The following is a 19471-nucleotide window of genomic DNA, read 5'->3' as shown; positions in this document are numbered from 1 at the left end:
TTGTCTTCTCCCCATTGTGCTATCATTGTCGGATCTTGTGAGCTGCCTAACATGATCAAGATCATCTATCTGTAATTCTATATGTTGCGTTTGTTGGGATCCGATGAATAGAGAATACTTGTTATGTTGATTATCAAAGTTATGCTATGTATTGTTTATGATCTTGCATGCTCTCCGTTACTAGTAGATGCTCTGGCCAAGTAGATGCTTGTAACTCCAAGAGGGAGTACTTATGCTCGATAGTGGGTTCATGCCTGCATTGACACACAGGACAAGGATGAGAAAGTTCTAAGGTTGTGTTGTCTTTGTTGCCACTAGGGATAAAACATTAGTGCTATGTTCAAGGATGTAGTCACTAGTTACATTACGCACCATACTTAATGCAATTGTCTGTTGTTAGCAACTTAATACTGGAGGGGGTTCGGATGATAACCTGAAGGTGGACTTTTTAGGCATAGATGCAGTTGGATGACGGTCTATGTACTTTGTCGTAATGCCCAATTAAATCTCACAATACTCATCATAATATGTATGTGCATGGTCATGCCCTCTTTATTTGTCAATTGCCCAACTGTAATTTGTTCACCCAACATGCTGTTCGTCTTATGGGAGAGACACCTCTAGTGAACTGTGGACCCCGGTCCAATTCTCTTTACTGAAATACAATCATCGTAATATCGTTTCTACTGTTTTCTCGCAAACAATCATCTTCCACACAATACGGTTAACTCTTTGTTACAGCAAGCCGGTGAGATTGACAACCTCACTGTTTCGTTGGGGCAAAGTACTTTGGTTGTGTTGTGCAGGTTCCACGTTGGCGCCGGAATCCCTGGTGTTGCGCCGCACTACATCCCGCCGCCATCAACCTTCAACGTGCTTCTTGGCTCCTCCTGGTTCGATAAACCTTGGTTTCTTTCTGAGGGAAAACTTGCTGCTGTGCGCATCATACCTTCCTCTTGGGGTTGCCCAACGAACGTGTGAAATACACGCCATCAAGGCCTAGGGATCATACTTTCACTAGTGGACACTCTCAACATTGATCACATAATAAATAAGTTCTCTTCCTTTGTGCTACATATACTCTTGTTTGATAATGAACACCATTCGTTGTGTAGGGCTACAAGAGCACCTCAATGCCGGAGTTAACAAGCTCCACAACATTCGGTATTCATGTTTAAGTAACCTTAGAGCATAATAGATCTTTGCATTTTAAGTCGAGTACTAACATAGCATACACACTGTCACCTTTACACTATGAAGGGGGAATAAATCACATCACTACTATCATAGTAATAATTAACTCCATAACCTACAAGAGATTATGATCATAACCTACGCCAAGAACTACACGATGCACACACTGTCACCATTACACCGTGAAGGAGGAATAGACTACTTTAATAACATCACAAGAGTAGCACATAGACTAATAGTGATACAAAGCTCATATGAATCTCAATCATGTAAGGCAGCTCATGAGATCATTGTATTGAAGTACATAGGAGAGATTAACCACATAGCTACCGGTACAGCCCTTAGCCTCGATGGAGAACTACTCCCTCCTCATGGGAGACAGCAGCGGTGATGAAGATGGCGGTGGTGTCGATGGAGAAGCCTTCCGGGGGCACTTCCCCGTCCCGGCGGCGTGCCGGAACAGAGACTCCTGTCCCCCAGATCTTGGCTTCGCGATGGCGGCGGCTCTGGAAGGTTTCTCGTACCGTGGCTTTTCCGTATCGAAGATTTAGGTCAGGGGGCTTCTTATAGGCGAAGAGGCGGTGTCGGAAGGGCTACGGGGGACCCACACAGTAGGGGGGCACGCCTGGCTCCTTGGTCGCGCCGCCCACACGCGTGGGGCCACCAGGGCTCCCCTCTGGTGCCTCTCCGGTGTTCTGGAAGCTTCGTGCAATTATAAGATGTTGGGCGTTGATTTCATCCAATTCCGAGAATATTTCCTTACTAGGATTTCTGAAACCAAAAACAGCAGAAAACAGGAACTGGCACTTCGGCATCTCGTCAATACGTTAGTTCCAGAAAATGCATAAATATGACATAAAGTGTGTATAAAACATGTAGGTATCATCATAAAAGTAGCATGGAACATAAGAAATTATAGATACGTTTGAGACGTATCAAGCATCCCCAAGCTTAGTTCCTACTCGCCCTCGAGTAGGTAAACGATAAAAAGAATAATTTCTGTAGTGACATGCTACTTACATAATCTTGATCATACTATTGTAAAGCATATGAGATGAATGCAGCGATTCGAAGCAATGATGAAGACAATGAGTAAACAAATGAATCATATAGCAAAGACTTTTCATGAATAATACTTTCAAGACAAGCATCAATAAGACTTGCATAACAGTTAACTCATAAGCAATAAGTTCTTAGTAGAAAGCTTTGAAACAACACAAAGGAAGATATAAGTTTCAGCAGTTGCTTTCAACTTCAACATGTTTATCTCATGGATAATTGTCAACACAAAGTAATATAACAAGTGCAATAGGTAAACATGTAAGAATCAATGCACACAGTTTACACAAGTGTTTGCTTCTAAGATAGAAAGAAGTAGGTAAACTGACTCAACATAAAGTAAAAGAAAGGCCCTTCGCAGAGGGAAGCATGGATTACTATTTTTGTGCTAGAGCTTTTCATTTTGAAAACATAGAAGCAATTTTGTCAACGGTAGTAATAAAGCATATGCGTTATGTATAAGATATCCTATAAGTTGCAAGCCTCATGCATAGATTACCAATAGTGCTCGCACCTTGTCCTAATTAGCTTGGATTGACATGGATTATCATTGCACACATATGTTTCAACCAAGTGTCACAAAGGGGTACCTCTATGCCGCCTGTACAGAGGTCTAAGGAGAAAGTTCACATTGGATTTCTCGCTTTTGATTGTTCTCAACTTAGACATCCATACCGGGACAACATAGACAACAGATAATGGACTCCTCTTTTAATGCTTAAGCATTCAACAACAGATAATATTCTCATAAGAGATTGAGGATTTGTGTCCAAACTGAAACTTCCACCATGATTCATGGCTTTAGTTAGCGGCCCAATGTTCTTCTCTAACAATATGCATACTCAAACCATTTGATCATGAAAATCGCCCTTACTTCAGACAAGATGAACATGCATAGCAACTCACATGATATTCAACAAAGGTGTAAAAGTTGATGGCGTCCCCAGAAACATGGTTACCTCTCAACAAGCAACTTATTAAGAAATAAGATACATAAGTACATATTCTTCACCACAATAGTTTTTAAGGCTATTTTCCCATGAGCTATATATTGCAAAGGCAAAGGATATAATTTTAAAGGTAGCACTCAAGTAATTTACTTTGGGATGGCAGAGAAATACCATGTAGTAGGTAGGTATGGTGGACACAAATGGCATAGTTTTTGGCTCAAGGATTTGGATGCACGAGAAGAATTCCTCTCAATACAAGGCTAGGCTAGCAAGGTTGTTTGAAGCAAACTCAAGTATAAAACGGTGCAGCAAGACTCACATATGAACATATTGTAAGCATTATAAGACTTTACATCGTCTTCCTTGTTGTTCAAACACCTTAACCAGAAAATATCTAGACTCTAGAGACCAATCATGCAAACCAAATTTTAACAAGCTCTATGTAGTTCTTCATTAATAGGTGCAAAGTACATGATGCAAGAGCTTAAACATGATCTATATGAGCACAACAATTGCCAAGTATCAAATTATTCAAGACATTATACCAATTACCACATGCAGCATTTTCTGTTTCCAACCATATAACAATGAACGAAGCAGTTTCAACCTTCACCATGAACATTAAGAGTAAAGCTAAGAACACATGTGTTCATACGCAACAGCGGAGCGTGTCTCTCTCCCACACAAGCATGAATTTATTCAAACAAAACAAAAACAAACAGACGCTCCAAGCAAAGTACATAAGATGTGACCGAATAAAAATATAGTTTCAAGAAAAGAAACCTGATAAGTTGTCGATGAAGAAGGGGATTCCTTGGGCATCCCCAAGCTTAGATGCTTGAGTCTTCTTGAAATATGCATGGATGAACCACGGGGGCATCCCCAAGCTTAGACTTTTCACTCTTCTTGATCATAGTATATCATCCTCCTCTCTTGACCCTTGAAAACTTCCTCCACACCAAACTTAAAACAAACTCATTAGAGGGTTAGTGCATAATCAAAAATTCATATGTTCAGAGGTGACACAATCATTCTTAACACTTCTGGACATTGCCCAAAGCTACTGGAAGTCAATAGAACAAAGAAATCCATCCAACACAGCAAAAGAGGCAATGCGAAATAAAAGGCAGAATCTGTCAAAACAGAACAGTCCGTAAAGACGAATTTTTTAGAGGCACTGGACTTGCTCAGATGAAAATGCTTAAATTGAATGAAAGTTGCGTACATATCTGAGGATCACGCACGTAAATTGGCAGATTTTTCTGAGTTACCTACAGAGAACCCTGCCCAAATTCGTGACAGCAAGAAATCTGTTTCTGCGCAGTAATCCAAATCTAGTATTGACTTTACTATCAAAGACTTTACTTGGCACAACAATGCAATAAAATAAAGATAAGGAGAGGTTGCTACAGTAGTAACAACTTCCAAGACTCAAATATAAAACAAAAGTACTGTAGTAAAATAAACACATGGGTTATCTCCCAAGAAGTTCTTTCTTTATAGCCATTAAGATGGGCTCAACAATTTTAATGATGCACTCGCAAGAAATAGGAGTTGAAGCAAAAGAGAGCATCAAGAAGCAAATTCAAAACAAATTTAAGCCTAACCCACTTCCTATGAAAAGGAATCTTGTAAATAAACAAGTCATGTAGGCATAATGCAACAAGCATAGGAAAACTAGACAAGCGCAACTTCAAGATTTACAGCATATAGAGAGGTGTTTTAGTAACATGAAAACTTCTACAACCTTATTTTCCTCTCTCATAATGATTTTCAGTAGCATCATGAACAAACTCAACAATATAACTATCAAATGAAACATTCTTATCATGAGTCTCATGCATAAAATTATTACTACTCCCAACATAAGCATAATCAATTTTATTAGTTGTAGTGGGAGCAAATTCAACAAAGTAGCTATCATTATTATTCTCATCATCAAATATAGGAGGTATAGTATCATCATAATAAACTTTATCCTCCATAGTAGGCGGCACCAAAAGACCACTATCATTATAATCATCATAAATAGGAGGCATATCATATTCAACATAAACTTTCTCCTCAATACCCGGAGGGCTAAAGAGATTATTTTCATCAAAACCGACCTCCCCAAGCTTAGAATTTTCTATATCATTATCAACAATGGTGTTCAAAGCGTTCATACTAATATTACTACTAGCATGCAAATAAGGTTCCATAGGTTTTTTAATTTTCGCATTAAACCATTCATATCTTGACTCAGGAAATAGTTTAAAAAGCTCACAGATGTTTTCCATTATGCCTTACTAGTGTTTAACAAGAAACAAAAAGATGCAATTGCATGATCTAAAGGAAATAGCTTCGAGCACACACATAACGGCAACAGAAAAGTACTTAGTTACCTGGGACCGGAGTATGAGTGCCTTTTACCTTTCCTCCCCGGCAACGGCGCCAGAAAAGTGCATGATGTCTACGGGTGCTTCTATTCTTGTAGACAGTGTTGGGCCTCCAAGAGCAGAGACTTGTAGAATAGCAGCAAGTTTCCCTTAAGTGGATCACCCAAGGTCTATCGAACTCAGGGAGGAAGAGGTCAAAGATATCCCTCTCAAGCAACCCTGCAATCACGATACAAGAAGTCTCTTGTGTCCCCAACACACCTAATACACTTGTCAGATGTATAGGTGCACTAGTTCGGCGAAGAGATAGTGAAATACAAGTAGTATGGATGTATATGAGTGGTAATAGCAATCTGAATAAAATATGGCAGCGAGTAAACATGCAACAGAACAGTAAATAAACTGAGTTTCAGTGCTTGGAAACAAGGCCTAGGGATCATACTTTCACTAGTGGACACTCTCAACATTGATTACATAATAAATAAGTTCTCTTCCTTTGTGCTACATATACTCTTGTTTGATAATGAACACCATTCGTTGTGTAGGGCTACAAGAGCACCTCAATGCCGGAGTTAACAAGCTCCACAACATTCGGTATTCATGTTTAAGTAACCTTAGATCATAATAGATCTTTGTAATTTAAGCCGAGTACTAACATAGCATACACACTGTCACCTTTACACTATGAAGGGGGAATAAATCACATCACTACTATCATAGTAATAATTAACTCCATAACCTACAAGAGATTATGATCATAACCTACGCCAAGAACTACACGATGCACACACTGTCACCATTACACCGTGAAGGAGGAATAGACTACTTTAATAACATCACAAGAGTAGCACATAGACTAATAGTGATACAAAGCTCATATGAATCTCAATCATGTAAGGCAGCTCATGAGATCATTGTATTGAAGTACATAGGAGAGATTAACCACATAGCTACCGGTATAGCCCTTAGCCTCGATGGAGAACTACTCCCTCCTCATGGGAGACAGCAGCGGTGATGAAGATGGCGGTGGTGTCGATGGAGAAGCCTTCCGGGGGCACTTCCCCGTCCCAGCGGCGTGCCGGAACAGAGACTCCTGTCCCCCAGATCTTGGCTTCGCGATGGCGGCGGCTCTGGAAGGTTTCTCGTACCGTGGCTTTTCCGTATCAAAGATTTAGGTCAGGGGGCTTCTTATAGGCGAAGAGGCGGAGTCGGAAGGGCTATGGGGGACCCACATAGTAGGGGGGCGCGCCTGGCTCCTTGGCCGCGCCGCCCACACGTGTGGGGCCACCAGGGGTCCCCTCTAGTGCCTCTCCGGTGTTCTGGAAGCTACGTGCAATTATAAGATGCTGGGCGTTGATTTCGTCCAATTCCGAGAATATTTCCTTACTAGGATTTCTGAAACCAAAAACAGCAGAAAACAGGAACTGGCACTTCGGCATCTCATCAATAGGTTAGTTCCAGAAAATGCATAAATATGACATAAAGTGTGTATAAAACATGTAGGTATCATCATAAAAGTAGCATGGAACATAAGAAATTATAGATAAGTTTGAGACGTATCAGTGAACCTATGCTAATGCACCGCCCTTCCTAGGACTAATACATACTTGTGATTAAACCCCTTGCAAGCATCCGCAAATACAAGAAAGTAATTAAGATAAATCTAACCACAACCTTAAACTCTGAGATCCTGCTATCGCTCATGCATCGATATACTAACAGGGGTTTAGGTTGCTGTCACTCCGGCAACCCCACAATTAGCAAACGAATACAAGATGCATTCCCCTAGGCCCATAAAGGTGAAGTATCATGTAGTCGACGTTCACATGACACCACTAGAAGAATAACACCACAACTTAAATATCAAACCATTAAATATTACTCAACATAGTTCACTACTAATATTTAGACTTCACCCATGTCCTCAAGAACTAAACGAACTACTCACAAGACATCATATGGAACATGATCAGAGGTGATATGATGATGGATAACAATCTGAACATAAACCTTGATTCAACGGTTTCACTCAATAGCATCAATAACAAGGAGTAATTAACACCGAGAGAGTTTCCCCTATGAAATACTCAAGATTCAACCCTAGATGTTACAACGGAGATGAGGTGCAGCGGTGGAGATGACAGTGTCGGTGGTGGAGATGATGATGATGATGATCCCAATGAAGTCCAGCTCGATGACGGTGACGATGGCGACGATTTCCCCCCTCCGGGAGGGAATTTCCCCGGCAGATTTCTGCCCTGCCGGAGAGCTCTTTTCTCTCTGGTGTTTTCCGCCTCGAGGAGGCGGCGATGACTATCCTCGATGTGTCCCCGCACCTTAGGGTTTCTGCCAGATGAAGTACGCGAAAGGGCGATGGCCGAGGGGGTCGTGGGCCCCCTCCCCACGTGGCGGCGCGCCGGCCTTGGTGGCCGCGCCGGCCTATGGGGAGGGCCCATGGCGGCCCTCCTCGGCCTCCCCTTCTGGCTGGCTCCGTAATTTGGAAAAATAGGAGCTTCGGTATATTTTCCGTCAATTGTTGATCTTCAGAAATATTGTATCCTGACGGTGCTTTTTCCAGCAGAATCCTGACTCCGGTGAGTAATTCTCCAATAATCATGAAACATGCAAAATAGGTGAAATAACATAAGTATCATCTCTAAATATGAAATATATCAATGAATAACAGTAAATTATGATATAAAATAGTGATGCAAAATGGACGTATCAGTGACATGAGTGGTGATATGTTGCTTCACGCGAAACCCAATGATAGTAGGGAATAACAACGGCGTCACTAATTTTAATGTTTTGGTCTATGCTTGGCACTTAATAATCATACATAACCAGCTCGACTGGAGTGGCGGGCTTGGACAATAGTCTATCGTTGATGTGGATGTCTGAGCCTATGGTATAGAAGGACGCATCGCCCACAAAAATCTAATCTGAATTGATTATGCACAACTATGCTTATTATTATCTTTTATCCCATTCATATATGTAGAACTGCAGGTGAAACCTTCGCTCTAGCCTATCTCCATACATTGATTCACAAACCCAAAGTAAACTCGATGGTCCAGTGAGATGAAGATTCTACAAGTTAACAAGGTCCTGCTTGAGTAAATCACCACATCAATTGTTTCCCAAGGATCGTTATAAACATAAGTCTTCTAGGGAAAAAATAACTATACTACATCCAATATTCCAAGCTTTGTCGAATATCATGGGTGGCTTCACCTTAAACTTTGGCTTGCGCAGATGTGATGGCTTCTTCTTTGGAGGCATGCCGGCTCTGGTGGTGTGGGAGAAGGAGTGCTCTAGGCGCGAACTAGAGTGGCGGGTGAGAGAATAGAGTGGAGATGTTTGTGATGGAAATGGGGAATATATGTAGGGTTTTGGATTGTGTAGTTGCCTCGCAGGTCCCACAGGCGATATCCGACATGGCGGCAGGTGTCGGCGCTGATGCCCTGACCCGACCCTTGATGGTAGGGGCAACATAGGTTCGCCTAGTATTTTATTGGGCTCCTAAATGTACCATCTCATTTGGGGGGGGGGGGGCTAGGGCGCTCATTGACAAGGTATTAACTTGTCAATGCCTATGGATTGTAGGCTAGGGTTTAGTTAGAAGTAGAGGGCAAGTAGATCTCGAAGGTTTCAGCCGAAAAGTACTCGACGATTATGAAAACTAGGGCTTGTAGACAATGATTCGATGATTTCCTCGTCCCTCGACTCCCCCTTTATATAGGAGGCGGAGCCGAGGGATTCGTGTTGTACAAGTTACAGAGTCCGGGAAGGTTTCTAACTCATCCCGCAAGATTACAAATAATGCTTCCTATTACAACTCTAGCTTTCCTTAAGAATATCTTGGGCTTCCGAATCTTCTTATTCCTCGGGTAGTGGGCCTTCAGTAAACCCCGGGTACTATCTTCGGCAGGCCCATTTGGGATACCTATGTCAGTAGCCCCCGAGATTTTGCTTGAATCGTAGGGTCAAGGAAAATCTCCACCGTTTATTTTTAGTCGACATCTTTGACTTTTCTATATTTTTCCTTATTGACATCTATATTGTACAGGGATAATGGTAATTGGGGCTAGTTCATCTGACGGATCAGGTACTAGTTAACTGCTCTAGTGGCAATCCGCAAAAACCTACTTCAAAATCACGTCCCTGGACATGATCTCGGGATACCGGTGTAAACTTCAACAGGTGCCGCTTAAGGTCTTACCATTCTGTCGAGTCCCAGTAAAGTTTATCGGGTACCTAACGCGTCCATTAGGATTTTTCTTCGTATCTGTTGATACGGATAAAAGTAGCAGAGCGCAGTCTTCGGCGATGCCACGCCCAGCAGAACGGATCTGGGGTCTTATCTTCGCAAACTTGCGGCATTCAGAAATTGATCGCAGCTTTGGCGTTCTGAGAATATATTGTCGAGTGCTTTTTCGGCTGTTTGAATGGCACATTTTATCGAGTCAAAGATGACTTATATTGCTCTCCCGATGGGAGTATATGTAGAGTCAATTATAACTCGAAATATACTCTTTTGCTCTTCTATCTTTCTTTTTCCTCATTCTTTCTTTCTTTTATAATTTCATCGGGCACGCGAGCAGCGTTCCCGATGGGAATAGCCCCCGAGGCTACAACCAAGGACTTGTACTTGGATGTAGGCTCCACGCCTTATGCCGACATATTTCCTTTTTTCTCCCGAAGTTTTATAATTTCTCGGGTGCGCGAACAGCGCTCCCGATGGGAGTAGCCCCCGAGGCTATGAACAAATATTTGTATTTGGTCATAGGCTCACGCCATTTCTATTTTGTCTTTCTAGATCTTTTTTCTTTTTTCCAAAGTAGCCCCCGAGCATTTGATCAGAAACTTGTATTTGATCAAAGGCTCAACCATTATTTTTCCGTGTCGTCTTTTATGAAGCTGTTGAGTCGAAATTTTTCTTCTGTCAAGATGACGTTGTTGCTGACGATAGCCACGATTGCCTGTCAAAAATTTGCGACAAGCCTTTTCTCGCTGCCATGCGGGCCCAATTAATCCACTATCTTGACACGTCGTGCAAGTGGGGGACACACGTCCTCCGCTTTTTCTGGCGCACGCACCGTAACTTCCGCAATTGTTGAATTACTTTTTTACCCTTGATGCTACGTGGCTATCATCTGTCACACATTTTCCTTGTCCAACGGCTCATCGTTTCACCGCATCCCTATATAAGTTCGTCTTCTTCCTCCTTGGGCACTTCCGCCCGCGCCGTCTTCCTTCTCTCAGCTGCAAATTTCTCCTGCGATCCACAGCTTCCTAAGCTCTTTGCCTCCCTGCTGCGAATCCTGCGCCATTGTTGATGCCACCTCGTCGCTTGACAAGGCATAGCACGCCGGAGTCCTCCATGGCCGCCGTGGATCTTGGAACGGTGGAGTGGGAAAGATCGAAGATTTCCGCTCAGGACGTCAACATGCTGAGGAAGCTGGGGATCAGCAAGAAACCCCAGGCATTACGCTTCCCCAGTGAGGAAAGCTACCCAACCCCTCCAATGGGGTACCGGGTAAGTTTTGTCGACCACCTCATCCGCGGTCTTTCCGCCCCCATTCATCCTTTTCTCCGTGGACTTCTTTTTATCTACGGTCTGCAACTCCACCACCTTACGCCAAACTCAATCCTCCATATTTCCATTTTCATCACTCTGTGCGAGGCCTTCCTTGGCGTCCAGCCTAACTGGGCGCTTTGGAAGCGCATTTTCTTCTGCCGCCGTAATGGCTCGCCCAATGTCGCCTATAATATAGGCGGCGTTGTGATATCTGTTCGACCCACTGTCGACTACTTCGACGTCAAGCTTCCTGACTCAGTTCAAGGATGGCGCAAGAAGTGGTTGTACATTCAGGAGGAGAACCATGGATGTGCGGAGGACAACATCCCTCCTTTTGATGGTGCCGAGAAAATTTTGCGCCGCCGCTCCTGGGACGCGGAGGCTACCGAAGAAGAAAGGGCGTCGACAGAAAACTTGATGGCTCGTATCCACGAGTTGCAAAATACTCGCGGCAAAGAGTTATCGGGTATCCAAATTACTGCATATTTTCTTAGGACTAGAGTGCAGCCGCTTCAGGCTCGCAAATATCCTTTATGGAGATATGCTGGCAACGAGGATGTAGATCGGCTGTCGGTAGATTTGGAGGTCAAATACTTGGAAAAGCTTGTCCGAAAAATCTCATCTCTCAGCAAAAAGGATCCTGTCCCTGCTTCTTGTCGTGTAAAACCATTCAACGCCGCCAATCCACTCCCCCAGGTAATCTTTGTCTATTGTCTTGTTGTTGCTTTGCTAACTTTTTTTTGTAACTTCTTTTCTGACGTCTCTCCCTATTTTATTTTGCAAAGAATCATCCAGACCTTGTCTCGCTTCCTCCTCTTCCTGAGGGTGGAGAAGTCGAAGAAAGGGCCATTGTCACTGATGACAATCAAGAAGCTCCATCCTTTGTGAATGAACCCGTGGATTCTCGAAAATCTGCGGGTACTTCCGAAGGTACTGCGTCGGCACAATCTCCTCCTCCCGCTGTCTCCCCGAAAGGCAAAAGGAAAAGGGATGATGTCGAAGATTCTGGCACTTCCTAAGCCGAAGAAGTTGATCCTTCACATCAGAAGGCAGCTTACGATCCTTATCTTGAATCCCTCGTCAGCTCGTAAGTCATTTGTATTTCTTCTTATTTCTGTACTCTAAATGTTTGTGTTGTCTTGCTTTTTATGCTGTCGATTTTTAATCACAGCGATGACGAGGAAGAAGTACCAAGTGTTGACGTGGCTCCTCGGACGAGCACGTCACATACTTTACTTGCCTCGGATACGCTAGTTGAAGGAGAAGAATCCTCGCCTCCTCAACGAAACGTCATCACCACTACTCCTCCATCAAGCCCCCTTGCTCCTTCGCCAAAAAGGACAAGGATTGAAACGATCATTGAGCCTGCCCCTCAATTGGGTGGCTCTTCTACTCTGCTCTTGGACGATGTAAGTTTGTTAATTTTCTTGCCAATATCTATATTTCCTCTATTTTGCTTTTTTACGCCTTCACTCTTTTTCCATACCAATGTTTTTATTTCTTTGTTCTTCTTTGACAGCCCATGATCAAAGAGCTTATCCGCATCGGATCCCAATTCATTGGGTACCGTGAGTATGCCAGCAGAACCGAAGGTAATAACTTTTTTGCTGTCGTTGTTTTTGACTTATTGCTCCTGTCGTTTGTCGCAATTTTTGACCTTTCTTTTGTATTTCGACAGAGAAACTTGCAGAGGCCAACAAACGTGCCGACGCACTTGCTCAAAAACTGGAGCAAAGTGAAGCAGCCCGCAAGAAAGCCGAACTTGTTGCTAGCGAAGCCAAAGCAGAGGCTGATGAAGCCAAAGCAAAAATTGCTAGTGTCGAGGAACTGCAGAAGAGACTTGAGGATGCTGAAGCTGCATTGAATGAGCACAAAGCCGCACAGGCTGCTCGTGAAAAGGGAATCCTCAAGCGCGTTAATTCGCAAAGTCGGTGCTTCAAAGGTAATCTTTTCGATCTCTTCTATTTTTTATATGACCTGCTTTTTCTTGTTTTTGACCAACATTTGTTTCCTGTGGCAGGCCAAACAAACCAAGAGTTTGATCTGGAGAATCCCGACAATGATCCTCTCCTTGACGCACTTTCTTATCTGGAGTTTCATGGATCCGAAATTCGGGAAGGCGTGGCGAATGCTGACGCGGGCTTGACGAAGCCGTTCCCCTACTTCTTCCCGAAGAAAGAGGAACCTACGACTTTCCTTGCCCTTGCCCGGAGCTTCAATTCATCAGAGGACCTTGGACTGAAAATGCGCCAGGAGAACATGAAGATTGCTGTCGAGAGCACTGTTGCCTTAGTTGCGGACAGCCAACAAACTGTTGATTGGATGAAGGTTGGCGACACCGATCAGATAGAGCAATCAAGATGGAGGTCGTTGATTAAGGCAGCCAAGCCCAACACGAAGAAAATCCTGGCCTATCTCGGGATCAAACCATCTTCAACTCCTAGCTCATCAAGGCCGGAGGTCTAGTTGCATGCCTCTTTATTTTTTTGCTTTCTCTGTTTCTTTTGCCCTTGTCGCCAATTTAGCTGTGGCGACAATTATCCTGGTAGTCCTTTTAGGAGAAACTTCTTTTGTAATGCCTATGTAAATATTTCTAGAAATTAATGAAATTCCCTCTGGCACTATCATTGATCCTGGCGCTTTCTTTTCCAGTTAATATTTGACAACTATTCGACCAATCCTTGTTCTGCCGATGCTTCTCCCGCTTCTTCCTTCTCGAAGAAAATGCTAATCGATGATAACCCCCTCGAAGGTTCTTCAAGCAAACATTCGTCGGAAGATTTGCAAGAACTTCGACAACAACTTCAATCCATGAAGAAACAAACTCTTGCGATGATGGAACAATCTTGGAGAGCATCCGAACAAGAAAAACTTGCTCTCCAACAAGCCAAAGAGGCTATGGCTGCCAAGGATACTGCTGTATTGGAAGCGAAAGGAGCCACTACCCGAGAAAATAGCATGCTCGAGCTAATGTTGGAAGCTAGCACAGATATGTTAGGTATGTTTTTCCAACCTCGCAATGCCTTCTCTTTATTTTGCTGTGCCCCCCTTCAAATTTCTTGCCTTGTCGCTTAATAGGCTCGGTTCTTGATGCTGCCGCCGAAGATCGAAGAGTGAACGAGAGAACAAATCTTCTCGTCAATCTTTCCCTTAACCATGGCTCTTTATTCTAGGCCTCCCCTGAACGAACCCAGCAAATTGTCAGGTTTCAAGATCGTGCTTGCCAAGTGCGCGAATTTCTCAATTTTTGCACGACAACATTAACCCTTGTTTACAAAACTTTGTTTCCTCGGAATGAAATTCCCAAGACTCTTCCTGAATTGCTGGAGGTTTTCAGAGATGCTCCCCGCATTCATAATTTTGTGCGAGCTCAGTTGACTGCTGGAGCAAGGTTCGCCATGATTATGATAAATATTTGCCACCCAAAATTAGACCTGACGAAGATTGTTGCTGATTGCCTGGCCAAGAAATCGCGGCGAAAAAATGATATTGACTCAATCAATGAGATGGTAACTCCTGTGGCTGAGTCGATGATAGATGAACTTCTTCGGAAGGACTCAGAATTCTTCGTCAAGGGGTCCTATGCTGAGCATAAAACAACCAGAGGCTTGTCCATAGATAGTATTTTAGGTTTTGACTGATTTGTACTATATTGGACAACATTATGTCTGTGTCTTTTTTGATTTCCGAAGAAATTTGTTGTATATTGTAAACTGCTCTATATTGTTGGAGCCCCCGAGCCTTCTGGCTAGAGTTGTACTGTTTTTTCCATCTCGAAGAATTTTCCTCTTGCCGTGAGGAGATATCTTTACTTTTTTCACCGAATAGGTTGCAAACCTTCGAGTATCTTTATGTTGAAGTTCTATATTTTTGTTGCGAGGTATCTTGGACCAAAGCAATAGGTTTTTTGACGTGTACACTATATTTATAATTTGGCGACGTATTTAATGTACCAAGGCGAAATATTTTGGTAAGTCTGATTTGTCTATATTGTACATATTTTGAGATTTGAAGGCGTTGAGCCCCCGAGCGTGTCGAAGAATAAGAAATATATCTCCACTATCTTTATTATATTGCAGCACCGCGAGCCCGCCTCATTAAAAACCTTTCCGGCCCCACTCGGTGCCCCGAAAAGGAAAAGAGTGCGTCTGAAAACTCGCGGGCGTTTCAGTACATTGTATTTTTACAGAGAAGGACTATATTTCGACTCTAGGCGTAGAACCGCCTGAGCTGTGCTACGTTCCAGGGGTTTTTCTCGGGAGCCCCTGTCTTCTTGTCCTTGATCCTGTATGCGCCTCCGCCGATGACTTCCGTGACAACGTAAGGTCCCAACCATGGTGATTCGAGCTTCTCAGTACTTTTTTGGTTTAACCTCAAGACCAAATCCCCAACTTGAAAAGATCTTGGTCTTAACCGTCGACTGTGGTAGTTTTTGAGGTCTTGCTGGTATTTGGTGACTCGTGAAAGTACTTCATCGCGAGCTTCGTCGAGTGCGTCCATATCATCCTCCCGAGCTTTTTGTGATGTTTCTTCGTCATACTCTGTTACCCTTGGAGAATCATGCTCTATTTCAATTGGTAGTACTGCTTCGGCTCCGTGGACGAGAAAAAACGGAGTTTCTTGTGTCGCCGTATTTGGTGTTGTTCGGATGCTCCATAAAACACTTGGCAATTCCTCTGGCCAAGTATGTCGAGCTTTTTCAAGCGGTCCTAGCAGGCGCTTTTTGAGGCCGTTGCAGATGATACCATTGGCTTTCTCGACTTGTCCGTTAGTTTGCGGGTGCCCAACTGATGCAAAGTGCAATTTAATGCCTACTTCTGCGCAGTATTCCTTGAATTCCTTGGATGTGAAGTTTGAACCATTATCTGTAACAATGCTATGAGGCACCCCAAACCGAAAAACGAGGCCTTTCACAAACTTTATTGCCGATGCTGCATCTGGTGAATTTATTGGCTTCGCTTCTACCCACTTGGTGAATTTGTCGACAGCGACCAGCAAGTACTCATACCCTCCAGGCGAAGCTTTATGCAACTTGCCCACCATATCGAGTCCCCATTGGGCAAAGGGCCACGACAATGGTATTGGTGTTAGTTCTGCCGCTGGAGAGTGAGGTTTTGCGGCAAACCTTTGACACGCGTCGCAAGTTCTTACTATTTCCTTGGCATCCTCGATTGTTGTCAACCAATAGAATCCTGCCCGAAAAACCTTGGCTGCAATAGCTCGACTACTTGCGTGGTGGCCACATATTCCTTCGTGTACATCCTTTAGAATTATTCTTCCTTCTTCGGGTGTGACACACCTTTGCAGGACGCCTGAAATACTTCGCTTGTATAATTCCCCTTTGATCACTGTGAAAGCTTTGGAGCGTCGAATAACTCGCCTTGCCTCAACTGGATCATCGGGTATTTCTTTTCTGAGGATGTATGATATATATGCTTGCATCCAAGGAATTTGTACCATCATCACAAGCTCTTGGCCCTCTTCATCCTCCGTGGTTTCTTTGAGGGGCGTCGAGGTTTTCTCTTCTTTTGCTTTTTTCTGCGCCTTTTTTGGCTTCGTGGATCTTTCCGCTATTTCTTCCCAAAATACTCCTGGCGGGATTGGGAGGCACTGCGACCCGATGTTTGCGAGAACGTCGGCTTTATCATTGCTCAATCTACTGATGTGATTTACCTCGCACCCATCAAACAGCTTCTCGAGCTCATTGTACACCTCCTTGTATGCCATCATGCTATCGTTGATTGCGTCACATTGGTTCATAACTTGCTGAGCCTCCAATTGTGAGTCGCCAAAGATTTTTAGTCGAGTTGCACCGCAAGCTTTCGCCATCTTCATCCCGTGTATGAGGGCTTCATATTCTGCTTCATTATTGGATGCATTAGGGAACGTCATCCGAAGGACGTATTTCAATTTGTCGCCTTCAGGTGATATAAGTACTACTCCTGCACCGGCTCCTTCTGCTCTCTTGGACCCATCAAAGTTCATGGTCCAAGTTCTCGACAAATCTGGTGGTCCCGTGTTTTGTAGCTCCATCCACTCTGCAATGAAATCTGGCAGAACTTGCGACTTTATTGCCTTTCTTTTTTCATACGTGATGTCCCGAGGGGAAAGTTCTATTCCCCAAAGGGAGACACGCCCTGTAGCTTCTGGATTGTTCAGTATATTTGAAAGAGGTGCTTCGTTGACTACTATTATTGGGTGTGCCGAAAAATAGTGGCGTAACTTCCTTGCCGTTGCAATTACTCCATATGCTAGTTTCTGGTACTGCGGGTACCGCTGTTTGGAAGGCGATAAAACTTCACTGATGAAATATACTGGCCTCTGCACTCCATGGAGTTTTCCTTCTTCTTCTCTTTCAACAACTAACACCGTGCTAACCACTTGGGGTGTGGCTGCAATATACAGCAGGAGAGGTTCCTTTTCTTTCGGCGCCACCAAGATTGGTGGGGTCGAGATTGTGCGCTTCAAATCCTCGAAAGCTCTGTCGGCCTCTTCGTTCCACTGGAATTTCTCTCCTTGCTTTATCAGAGCGTAAAATGGTAACGCTTTTTCTCCCAGCCTGGCGACGAATCTGCTCAAAGCTGCGACTCGCCCGCTAATCGTCGTATTTCCTTCAACTTTGTTGGCTTCCTCATTGTTACGATAGCTTGTATTTTGTCGGGATTTGCTTCAATTCCTCTTGCTGAAACTAGAAACCCTAGAAGTTCTCCTGCTGGGACGCCAAAAGAACACTTCATCGGGTTCAGCTTGAGGCAGAATTTGTCGAGGTTGTCAAAGGTTTCCTTGAGATCCTCGATCAGCGTTGCCTCCTTTTTTGACGTTATGACGACGTCGTCGATGTATACTTGCACGTTTTTCCCGATCTGTGTCGCCAAACACTTCTGCATCATCCTCTGATATGTTGCTCCCGCGTTTTTTAGACCAAAAGGCATTGTTCTGTAGCAAAACACGCCGTAAGGTGTTATGAACGCTGTTTTTGCCTCATCATCTTCTTTTAGTCTGATCTGGTTATAACCAGAGTATGCGTCCAAAAAGGAAAGACGTTCACATCCTGCCGTGGAGTCGATGATTTGATCGATCCTTGGGAGGGGAAAGTGATCCTTAGGACAATGTTTATTGAGACACGTAAAGTCGACGCACATGCGAAGGACTGTCGTGTGTTTCTTCGGCACCATCACTGGGTTAGCTACCCATGTGGCTTCTGTAGATATCTCTTTGATAAAACCAGCATCCTTGAGTCGATCTATTTCTGATAGAATAGCTTTGCGGTTTGGTTCCGAAAAACGCCGCAAGGGTTGTTTGATTGGTCTCGCGAGAGGATCCAAGTTGAGGTGGTGCTCGGCAAGTTCCCTGGGTACTCCTGGCATGTCAGCTGGACACCATGCGAAGATTTTCCAGTACTCACGGAGGAACTTGACGAGCGCGCTTTCCTATGCGAGATCCATATTTGTTGCAATGGATGTCGTCTTTTTCGGGTCTGTCGGGTGAATTTGCACCTCCTTAGAATTTTTCTCGGTATTGAAAGTTGATTCTTTATTTGGCCTTCCAACGTCCTGGGCAAGACGTCGTAGTCAGTCATACTTCTTGACGCCAAATACTCAGCTTGCATCCCGAAAGTTTCTGATATCCGATGAAAATCCTTATCGCACTTATCGGCTAAGGCGAAGCTTCCTTTGACTGTGATTGGTCCCTTTGGTCCAGGCAGCCTCCACAACAGGTATGTATAGTGTGGCACTGCCATAAATCTGGCATATGCTGGTCGTCCCAACAAAGCGTGGTACTGCGACGGAAAATCCACAACTTCAAATTCCAGCCTCTCGATTCTATAATTCTCTCGGGTTCCAAACTGAACGTCAAGATTGATCTTTCCCAATGGATAACTTGGTTTCTCCGGTGTGATACCGTGGAACCTTGTGTCTGTTGGCTTCAAGTTCGCTAGGGATATGTTCATCTTCCTCAATGTATCTGCATACATAAGGTTTAAGCAGCTGCCGCCGTCTATGAACACTCGAGAGACATCAAATCCCGCAATAACTGCTGGTAAAATAAGTGCAGACTGCCCTGGTCGAGGAACTTGCTGCGGATGATCTGCTATGGTGAAGCCAATATCTTGCCCTGACCAATTAAGATACTCGACAGTTGGTGGAGGCATTTTTTCTGCCATAAACACCTGTCGTGAGATTACTTTCTGAGCTCTATTGGATGGCCTTCCCTTCTGAATCATCAACACCGCTCCGTTAGAGTTAGGATCAACATAAGGTGGTGGTGGAGGTGCTGCCGCTATTCTGAACTGATGTCGATTGTCTTCT

The sequence above is a fragment of the Lolium perenne genome, chromosome 6, assembly GCF_019359855.2.
Source record: "Lolium perenne isolate Kyuss_39 chromosome 6, Kyuss_2.0, whole genome shotgun sequence".
In the NCBI taxonomy this organism is placed as follows: domain Eukaryota; kingdom Viridiplantae; phylum Streptophyta; class Magnoliopsida; order Poales; family Poaceae; genus Lolium; species Lolium perenne.
This window is presented reverse-complemented; position numbering follows the sequence as displayed.